Source organism: Pristiophorus japonicus, unplaced genomic scaffold, assembly GCF_044704955.1.
Source record: "Pristiophorus japonicus isolate sPriJap1 unplaced genomic scaffold, sPriJap1.hap1 HAP1_SCAFFOLD_529, whole genome shotgun sequence".
In the NCBI taxonomy this organism is placed as follows: domain Eukaryota; kingdom Metazoa; phylum Chordata; class Chondrichthyes; family Pristiophoridae; genus Pristiophorus; species Pristiophorus japonicus.
In genome coordinates, this window is record NW_027254436.1 from 15,912 (window position 1) to 23,018 (window position 7,107).

The following is a 7,107-nucleotide window of genomic DNA, read 5'->3' on the forward strand; positions in this document are numbered from 1 at the left end:
TAAAACACACTGCCTTAAGGAATGCTAGAGGCAGAAATCTGTTGCACCTTTAAATCGTATTTGCATGCGCAGCTGAAGGGCCTTAACGTGCAGGGTTATGGACCTAGAGCTGGAAAGTGGTATTAGGCTGGATAACCGTGGCACGGAAAGGATGGGCCGAAATTGCCTCCTTTCATGCTGTAAACGTGTATGAATCTATTATATTCTATAACTTAGAGGAGTCCAGATATAATCTAACTACATCTCTGTACAGTTGAAGAAAAACTTCCATTGCTTTATAGTCCAACCCGTAGTTATTAAGCCTAACATGCCATTAGTTGTTTTGAATATATTTGTAAATTGCAACTGCATTTTAGCGGTATGTGCGCTTGGACTGTGACCACTTTGGAACTCCATCCCTCCGAGCTGTGCTCCATTTAATTAGTACTCGGATCTAAACTTTGTGATCTATAATGGATGACCACACAATTTCCCGTTTAGAATCTATCTGCCACTGAATTGTCCGTTCATTTAATATATCAATATATCTTTATAAGTATACGCTAACTTCTGAACTAATTACTATATCACCAATATTTGCATCATCGGCAAACTAGGATATATGGCTGCCTGTTGTGCCATCTTAATCTTTAAGAAATATAGAATGAAACAATTTTTTTAACACTGACACTTCAAAACGTGCCATGCTTTGAAGCCCTGGTAGGGTCTGTCGGAAGAGGAAGTTAGGAGTAAGATTTGAGGTCGATGACCCATGTGATCCTACAAATATACATCATGCAACTGTGCACTGTTTTCGAACAGTAACAGCACGAGGTTGCATTCCCGTAGCATTTTCACGAACATAGAATGACCCAATTGCCCGCCTTTGCTCAGTTTGAGTTCCGACAAGACCCCCAGCCTCCAGACATCATTACAGCCTTGGTCCAAATATGGCCAAAAGTGACTAATTCTAAAATGAGGGGAGAGTGATTGTCCTTGACATCAAATCAGTATTTGACCGAATGTTTCATCAAGGAGGTTTCTAACGTTGAAGTCATTGCTGGGTTGATCTCCACTGCTGGAGACATACTTAGCATAAAAGAAGGTGATTGTGGTTTTTCGACGCCAATCATCTCAGCCCAGGATATCGATGCAGGAGTTCATCATCACCTGCTTCATTAATGACCTGCCGACCATCATAAGGTCAGAAGTGGGCATGATCGATGAAGATTTATTTTTCCAACTCGAGTATCAACTCCGCAGATGTTAATGCGTTGGAATTAAAATCCAATTGATGTGTTTCTGCTCCTGGTAAATATTCAAACAACTGGCTTGGCAATTAGACTTAATGCTTGTTTGTTATGAAAGCGTGGAAGCGGTCCATAACCTCTGCAATTAATATATTTTAATTCACCCTTCAAGACAACGTTTCTTTATTTATAATAGGTGTTCTGCCAATTGCCTGAACATCGGAACAGGATTACACCATTCCGCCCCTTGTGCCTGTTCGCCATTCTGTTAATTCTGGGGTGAGCTCCATCGTAACTCCATCCACCTACATTGGCTCCACATCATTTCAACCTGTGAATCGCAAAACTTATAAACATAAAATTAACATTTTTAATTATGCTAGTATGTCCTGCCTTTTGTAGAAGATATATCCATCACACTTTGCGTGAAGAAGATTTTCCTAACGTGTCTGTCGAATGTCCTCCCTCTGATTTTAACATTATGTCCCCTTGTCAAAACTCCCCCACGAACGGTGAAAAAATCTTTATCTCTATCTATCTTATGAATTCGTTTCAAAACCTTAAAAATCTCAAACAAATCGACACTTAACCTTCTATATTCCATGGAGTACAGACCTAGTTTACGTGATCTCTCCTCATAATTTAACCCGTGGCATCCTGGTAACATTCTGGTGAGTATGAATAGTGCACATTCCAATCTAGCGTATCATTTCTAAGGGGCCGTGCCCATAAGGGGACGAGATATAATGGAAAGAAACGGCATATTTCCCTTAGCAGAGTGCTCAACAACCAGCGGGCATACGTTTATAGTAATTGGAGAAGGTTTGCAGGAGATGTGATGGGAAATTTCCACACGAAGATAGTTGTGGTACTCTAAAACACACTGCCTTAAGGAATGCTAGAGGCAGAAATCTGTTGCACCTTTAAATCGTATTTGCATGCGCAGCTGAAGGGCCTTAACGTGCAGGGTTATGGACCTAGAGCTGGAAAGTGGTACTAGGCTGGATAACCGTGGCACGGAAAGGATGGGCCGAAATTGCCTCCTTTCATGCTGTAAACGTGTATGAATCTATTATATTCTATAACTTAGAGGAGTCCAGATATAATCTAACTACATCTCTGTACAGTTGAAGAAAAACTTCCATTGCTTTATAGTCCAACCCGTAGTTATTAAGCCTAACATGCCATTAGTTGTTTTGAATATATTTGTAAATTGCAACTGCATTTTAGCGGTATGTGCGCTTGGACTGTGACCACTTTGGAACTCCATCCCTCCGAGCTGTGCTCCATTTAATTAGTACTCGGATCTAAACTTTGTGATCTATAATGGATGACCACACAATTTCCCGTTTAGAATCTATCTGCCACTGAATTGTCCGTTCATTTAATATATCAATATATCTTTATAAGTATACGCTAACTTCTGAACTAATTACTATATCACCAATATTTGCATCATCGGCAAACTAGGATATATGGCTGCCTGTTGTGCCATCTTAATCTTTAAGAAATATAGAATGAAACAATTTTTTTAACACTGACACTTCAAAACGTGCCATGCTTTGAAGCCCTGGTAGGGTCTGTCGGAAGAGGAAGTTAGGAGTAAGATTTGAGGTCGATGACCCATGTGATCCTACAAATATACATCATGCAACTGTGCACTGTTTTCGAACAGTAACAGCACGAGGTTGCATTCCCGTAGCATTTTCACGAACATAGAATGACCCAATTGCCCGCCTTTGCTCAGTTTGAGTTCCGACAAGACCCCCAGCCTCCAGACATCATTACAGCCTTGGTCCAAATATGGCCAAAAGTGACTAATTCTAAAATGAGGGGAGAGTGATTGTCCTTGAAATCAAATCAGTATTTGACCGAATGTTTCATCAAGGAGGTTTCTAACGTTGAAGTCATTGCTGGGTTGATCTCCACTGCTGGAGACATACTTAGCATAAAAGAAGGTGATTGTGGTTTTTCGACGCCAATCATCTCAGCCCAGGATATCGATGCAGGAGTTCATCATCACCTGCTTCATTAATGACCTGCCGACCATCATAAGGTCAGAAGTGGGCATGATCGATGAAGATTTATTTTTCCAACTCGAGTATCAACTCCGCAGATGTTAATGCGTTGGAATTAAAATCCAATTGATGTGTTTCTGCTCCTGGTAAATATTCAAACAACTGGCTTGGCAATTAGACTTAATGCTTGTTTGTTATGAAAGCGTGGAAGCGGTCCATAACCTCAGCAATTAATATATTTTAATTCACCCTTCAAGACAACGTTTCTTTATTTATAATAGGTGTTCTGCCAATTGCCTGAACATCGGAACAGGATTACACCATTCCGCCCCTTGTGCCTGTTCGCCATTCTGTTAATTCTGGGGTGAGCTCCATCGTAACTCCATCCACCTACATTGGCTCCACATCATTTCAACCTGTGAATCGCAAAACTTATAAACATAAAATTAACATTTTTAATTATGCTAGTATGTCCTGCCTTTTGTAGAAGATATATCCATCACACTTTGCGTGAAGAAGATTTTCCTAACGTGTCTGTCGAATGTCCTCCCTCTGATTTTAACATTATGTCCCCTTGTCAAAACTCCCCCACGAACGGTGAAAAAATCTTTATCTCTATCTATCTTATGAATTCGTTTCAAAACCTTAAAAATCTCTATCAAATCGACACTTAACCTTCTATATTCCATGGAGTACAGACCTAGTTTACGTGATCTCTCCTCATAATTTAACCCGTGGCATCCTGGTAACATTCTGGTGAGTATGAATAGTGCACATTCCAATCTAGCGTATCATTTCTAAGGGGCCGTGCCCATAAGGGGACGAGATATAATGGATAGAAACGGCTTATTTCCCTTAGCAGAGTGCTCAACAACCAGCGGGCATACGTTTATAGTAATTGGAGAAGGTTTGCAGGAGATGTGATGGGAAATTTCCACACGAAGATAGTTGTGGTACTCTAAAACACACTGCCTTAAGGAATGCTAGAGGCAGAAATCTGTTGCACCTTTAAATCGTATTTGCATGCGCTGCTGAAGGGCCTTAACGTGCAGGGTTATGGACCTAGAGCTGGAAAGTGGTATTAGGCTGGATAACCGTGGCACGGAAAGGATGGGCCGAAATTGCCTCCTTTCATGCTGTAAACGTGTATGAATCTATTATATTCTATAACTTAGAGGAGTCCAGATATAATCTAACTACATCTCTGTACAGTTGAAGAAAAACTTCCATTGCTTTATAGTCCAACCCGTAGTTATTAAGCCTAACATGCCATTAGTTGTTTTGAATATATTTGTAAATTGCAACTGCATTTTAGCGGTATGTGCGCTTGGACTGTGACCACTTTGGAACTCCATCCCTCCGAGCTGTGCTCCATTTAATTAGTACTCGGATCTAAACTTTGTGATCTATAATGGATGACCACACAATTTCCCGTTTAGAATCTATCTGCCACTGAATTGTCCGTTCATTTAATATATCAATATATCTTTATAAGTATACGCTAACTTCTGAACTAATTACTATATCACCAATATTTGCATCATCGGCAAACTAGGATATATGGCTGCCTGTTGTGCCATCTTAATCTTTAAGAAATATAGAATGAAACAATTTTTTTAACACTGACACTTCAAAACGTGCCATGCTTTGAAGCCCTGGTAGGGTCTGTCGGAAGAGGAAGTTAGGAGTAAGATTTGAGGTCGATGACCCATGTGATCCTACAAATATACATCATGCAACTGTGCACTGTTTTCGAACAGTAACAGCACGAGGTTGCATTCCCGTAGCATTTTCACGAACATAGAATGACCCAATTGCCCGCCTTTGCTCAGTTTGAGTTCCGACAAGACCCCCAGCCTCCAGACATCATTACAGCCTTGGTCCAAATATGGCCAAAAGTGACTAATTCTAAAATGAGGGGAGAGTGATTGTCCTTGACATCAAATCAGTATTTGACCGAATGTTTCATCAAGGAGGTTTCTAACGTTGAAGTCATTGCTGGGTTGATCTCCACTGCTGGAGACATACTTAGCATAAAAGAAGGTGATTGTGGTTTTTCGACGCCAATCATCTCAGCCCAGGATATCGATGCAGGAGTTCATCATCACCTGCTTCATTAATGACCTGCCGACCATCATAAGGTCAGAAGTGGGCATGATCGATGAAGATTTATTTTTCCAACTCGGGTATCAACTCCGCAGATGTTAATGCGTTGGAATTAAAATCCAATTGATGTGTTTCTGCTCCTGGTAAATATTCAAACAACTGGCTTGGCAATTAGACTTAATGCTTGTTTGTTATGAAAGCGTGGAAGCGGTCCATAACCTCTGCAATTAATATATTTTAATTCACCCTTCAAGACAACGTTTCTTTATTTATAATAGGTGTTCTGCCAATTGCCTGAACATCGGAACAGGATTACACCATTCCGCCCCTTGTGCCTGTTCGCCATTCTGTTAATTCTGGGGTGAGCTCCATCGTAACTCCATCCACCTACATTGGCTCCACATCATTTCAACCTGTGAATCGCAAAACTTATAAACATAAAATTAACATTTTTAATTATGCTAGTATGTCCTGCCTTTTGTAGAAGATATATCCATCACACTTTGCGTGAAGAAGATTTTCCTAACGTGTCTGTCGAATGTCCTCCCTCTGATTTTAACATTATGTCCCCTTGTCAAAACTCCCCCACGAACGGTGAAAAAATCTTTATCTCTATCTATCTTATGAATTCGTTTCAAAACCTTAAAAATCTCTATCAAATCGACACTTAACCTTCTATATTCCATGGAGTACAGACCTAGTTTACGTGATCTCTCCTCATAATTTAACCCGTGGCATCCTGGTAACATTCTGGTGAGTATGAATAGTGCACATTCCAATCTAGCGTATCATTTCTAAGGGGCCGTGCCCATAAAGGGACGAGATATAATGGATAGAAACGGCTTATTTCCCTTAGCAGAGTGCTCAACAACCAGCGGGCATACGTTTATAGTAATTGGAGAAGGTTTGCAGGAGATGTGATGGGAAATTTCCACACGAAGATAGTTGTGGTACTCTAAAACACACTGCCTTAAGGAATGCTAGAGGCAGAAATCTGTTGCACCTTTAAATCGTATTTGCATGCGCAGCTGAAGGGCCTTAACGTGCAGGGTTATGGACCTAGAGCTGGAAAGTGGTATTAGGCTGGATAACCGTGGCACGGAAAGGATGGGCCGAAATTGCCTCCTTTCATGCTGTAAACGTGTATGAATCTATTATATTCTATAACTTAGAGGAGTCCAGATATAATCTAACTACATCTCTGTACAATTGAAGAAAAATTTCCATTGCTTTATAGTCCAACCCGTAGTTATTAAGCCTAACATGCCATTAGTTGTTTTGAATATATTTGTAAATTGCAACTGCATTTTAGCGGTATGTGCGCTTGGACTGTGACCACTTTGGAACTCCATCCCTCCGAGCTGTGCTCCATTTAATTAGTACTCGGATCTAAACTTTGTGATCTATAATGGATGACCACACAATTTCCCGTTTAGAATCTATCTGCCACTGAATTGTCCGTTCATTTAATATATCAATATATCTTTATAAGTATACGCTAACTTCTGAACTAATTACTATATCACCAATATTTGCATCATCGGCAAACTAGGATATATGGCTGCCTGTTGTGCCATCTTAATCTTTAAGAAATATAGAATGAAACAATTTTTTTAACACTGACACTTCAAAACGTGCCATGCTTTGAAGCCCTGGTAGGGTCTGTCGGAAGAGGAAGTTAGGAGTAAGATTTGAGGTCGATGACCCATGTGATCCTACAAATATACATCATGCAACTGTGCACTGTTTTCGAA